Below are 4,382 nucleotides of genomic sequence, written 5' to 3'. Positions count from 1 at the left end.
ATGGTAGTTCTATTTTTAGTTTTTTAAGGAACCTCCATACTGTTCTCCATAGTGGCTGTATCAATTTACATTCCCACCAACAGTGCAGGAGGGTTCCCTTTTCTCCACACCCTCTCCAGCATTTATTGTTTGTAGAGTTTTTGATGGCCATTCTGACAGGTGTGAGGTGATACCTCACTGTAGTTTTGATCTGCATTTCTCTAATGATAAGTGATGTTGAGTATCCTTTCATGTGTTTGTTGGCAATCTGTATATCTTCTTTGGAGAAATGTCTGTTTAGGTCTTCTGCCCATTTTTGGATTGGGTTGTTTGTTTTTTTGATATTGAGCTGCATGAGCTGCTTGTAAATTTTGGGCATTAATCCTTTCTCAGTTGCTTCATTTGCAAATATTTTCTCCCATTCTGAGGGTTGTCTTTTCATCTTGTTTATGGTTTCCTTTGCTGTGCAAAACTTTTTAAGTTTCATTAGGTCCCATTTGTTTATTTTTGTTTTTATTTCCATTTCTCTAGGAGGTGGGTCAAAAAGGATCTTGCTGTGATTTATGTCATAGAGTGTTCTGCCTATGTTTTCCTCTAAGAGTTTTATAGTGTCCAGTCTTATATTTAGGTCTCTAATCCATTTTGAGTTTATTTTCACCACTATTATTCAACATAGTTTTGGAAGTTTTAGCCACAGTAATCAGAGAAGAAAAAGAAATAAAAGGAATCCAAATCAGAAAAGAAGAAGTAAAGCTGTCACTGTTTGCAGATGACATGATACTATACATAGAGAATCCTAAAGATGCCACCAGAAAAGTACTAGAGCTAATCAATGAATTTGGTAAAGTTGCAGGATACAAAATTAATGCACAAAAGTCTCTTGCATTCCTATACACTAACAATGAAAGACCAGAAAGAGAAATTAAGGAAACAATCCCATTTACCATTGCAGCAAAAAGAATAAAATACCTAGGAATAAACCTACCTAAGGAGGTAAAAGATCTGTACTCAGAAAACTATAAGACACTGATGAAAGAAATCAAAGCTGACACAAACAGATGGAGAGATATACCATGTTCTTGGATTGGAAGAATCAATATTGTGAAAATGACTATACTACCCAAAGCAATCTACAGATTCAATGCAATCCCTATCAAATTACCAATGGCATTTTTTACAGAACTAGAACAAGAAATCTTAAGATTGGTATGGAGACACAAAAGACCCCTGAATAGCCAAAGCAACCTTGAGAAAAAAAAAAAAAACAGAGCTGAGGAATCAGACTCCCTGACTTCAGACTATACTACAAAGCGACAGTAATCAAGACAGTATGGTGCTGGCACAAAAACAGAAATATAGATCAATGGAACAGGATTGAAAGCCCAGAGAGAAACCCACGCACATATGGTCACCTTATTTTTGATAAAGGAGGCAAGAATATACAATAAAGAAAAGACAGCCTCTTCAATAAGTGTTGCTGGGAAAACTGGACAGCTACATGTAAAAGAATGAAATTAGGACACTCCCTAACACCATACACCCTAGTAATTTTAAGTGACTCTAAGTTTCTATGCTTGGCAATGTACACCTATCAGAGAGCGACTGTAGGATTAAAACCCTCATTAAGCAAAGCACTTGTCTCCTGGGTGTAGGTTATTTCCACTCAGGCTTTTCTAGTGTTCATGGAGATACACTGGAGGCACTATTTCTTTTTTCATGTAGATTGTGATAAAAGCCTCATTTCCCAGGGCCGTCTATCACTACCCTACAGGTCGGAGACCACTGGGCTTGCCACCTTTGTTGTGCCAGAGGCCAGCAGATGCCATATCCTTCGGCCCGGGCCTGCTTTGTTACACTTGTTACGTACGAAATGCTAGAAATATACCCAGCATTTGACAAAACATAAAACACAAGAGGCTCTATTGTTACCACTTTTCATTCCAGAGTATAAAATAGCCAGTAGCAATCACAGTATCAGCTGGAGCACCAGTGACAGGTTAGATCATCAGGAAATGCCAGGTAAGTGAGCCAATTTAAATGAAAATCATGTAAAGATATGACTGGGAGGGTGTGTGGTAGTTATTCAGAGGAGCCCGAGAAAATTTGTTGGGAGCTAGTTTATTTTTTTGAAACATGAATATTTTTCCCCTTGCCTAGAGTGTGTGAGATGAAATACAACAAGATATGAAAAAAGTGGTCAGGGGAGGGACTAGTGAAACGGAATGAGACTCTCCAGCACCTAGAAATGAAGCCATATTATCTTGTGACTGACCTGAAACTAATGAGCTACTTAGTGCCTGTCTCCTTCTGGGCACCACTCTCCCATGAAGCCTTATTTCTCGTGGTGGTCCAGTCAGGCCAACCTCTTACTGCCTAGTCAGCCCACCACCTCCTTTCTAGTGGTCTGTCATTCCTCTATTGGTGGTATTTCCTTTCTTTCCTTCATGCCAACCACTACTCAGTGCAGTTCAGTTTCTATCTCCCTCATGAATGTTCTCTAAGCGTGGAGTTCTCATACCATCTCAGACCCCCACGGCATTCTTATTTCCTCACTATTTCTTCCACTTGCTTTCTGAAGATATTGTGTGGGTGGATTTTCACTAAATAAATTGTAAGATACACCAGGGCAAGCTGATAATTATCTTATGTTTTAAAACACATTGCACATAGCAAATGCTCCTTGAATACCTCACTTTCAAACATTCCAGTAGTTGATCTTAAATGTTGACCATCCACACTCATCTAAAAGGTCTTGTATGCCAAAGTAAGATCGGCTATCACCACTGACATCAGATTTACTATCATTTCCTCCTCCACACTTTTTTCCTACTCCTTGTTTTAATGTGCTCGTCAGTATAAGCCCCCTCCCTACACCAGAGTCTCTCCCAAAAAATTTATCTCTCGCCAGCTAAAAGGTTGGCCTGCTGTGCACACATCTCTACTCTCTGCCTATCCCTGTTACTTGGAGGTAGAAGTTTTTCTCACTTAGGCAATGGCATTCTTCCTGGCACCAGTCATGACAGTCACTATACCAAGCTTGTATTTTGTACCTTGAGACATTAGGTGTAAAGGATGAAAGTCAACAATATTTATGAATCTTTAAAAAGTACTTAGCAGGATGAGGACTTCATAAGGCAGGCGCCTGGTTCATTGATAACTCTGAAGAAATAACACAGTCCTTGAGACATTTTTGAAGCTCATGACTGAGTGTAGAACTATTCCATAATCACCAAAAATGTTTATTAAGGACCTCCTTTTCTTCTTTGTCTTTTTTAACAAATCAATTGTGTGTCACTTCAGCTTAGGTTTGAAGCATAGGATTTCTCCCGTAGGAGGTGCTCAATAAATTCTGAATGGATAGATGTATGGAAGGATGAATGGATAAATGAGTGTGGGTTGCTGTCCGTCACATCTGCACATGGTCACAGATCCATGAGAGTATCATTTGCTTTGAATTGTACAGTAGGTTCTGATCACAGTTTTATGCCAGTGCACATACATACTAGTACATTCCCCCTTGGAACAAAAGACAGTTGACAGGGTGGATGTGACAGGCTGGTGTTTAGTGATAGCAGTAATAATTTTAGCTTACATTTGCTAAGTTCTTCTTAGGTACCAAGCACTGTTCTAAGTGCTTTAGGTATATTATTTCATTTAATCTTTTAAAACCCTGTCATTGCCAAAAGGTGGAAACAACCAAAGTTCCCATCAACAGGTGAATGGATAAACAAAATGAGGAATACTTTGGAATATCATTCAGCCATGAAAAGGAATGAAGTTCTGATATGTGCTACAACATGGGTGAACCTTGTGAACATTATACTAAGTGAAATAAGCCTTGTGGATCAATATGGTATTATTACACTTATATGAACTGTCTAGAATAGACAAATTCATAAAAACAGTAAGTGGGGGAATTCCCTGGTGGTCCAGTGGTTGGACTCTGCACTCCCAATGCAGGGGGCCCGGGTTCGATCCCTGGTCAGGGAAATAAATCCCACATGCCGCAACTAAGACCGGGAGCAGCCAAATAAATAAATAAATATTTAAAAAAAAAAGAAAGAAAGAAAAACAGTAAGTGGATTAGAGGTTAGCAGGGATTTCAGGTTGGGGAGAAGGTGGATGACAATTATTACTTAATGAGCACAGAGTTTTTGTTTGGGGTGTTGAAAAAAATTGTAAATAGTGGTGATGGTTGCACAACATTGCAAATGTATTGTAATTGATGCCACTGAATTGTACATTTAAAATGGTTAAAATGGCATATTATGTCTTTTACCTCAATAAAAATTAGTGAAAAAACCCTATTATTATCCTAATTTTACATTTGAGTATATCAGGAATGTTTAAACAAATAGGAGTTATATATTCTAACATAACAAGAAGTACAGGAGGGTGATATG

The 4,382-nt window shown here is 38.4% G+C and overlaps 1 non-coding gene across 1 annotated transcript; it reads left to right on the top strand.

Moving 5' to 3' along the window:
* Window positions 1-3,897: 3,897 nt before the first annotated feature.
* On the top strand, window positions 3,898-3,969 carry TRNAG-CCC (transfer RNA glycine (anticodon CCC)). Its single transcript has one exon. It is a non-coding gene; the product is annotated as a tRNA-Gly (tRNA).
* Window positions 3,970-4,382: the final 413 nt, after the last annotated feature.

The sequence above is a fragment of the Eschrichtius robustus genome, chromosome 2, assembly GCF_028021215.1.
Source record: "Eschrichtius robustus isolate mEscRob2 chromosome 2, mEscRob2.pri, whole genome shotgun sequence".
Lineage (NCBI taxonomy): Eukaryota > Metazoa > Chordata > Mammalia > Artiodactyla > Eschrichtiidae > Eschrichtius > Eschrichtius robustus.
Note: the sequence above shows the minus strand (reverse complement) of the source record. Positions and strands in the feature narration are given on the sequence as shown.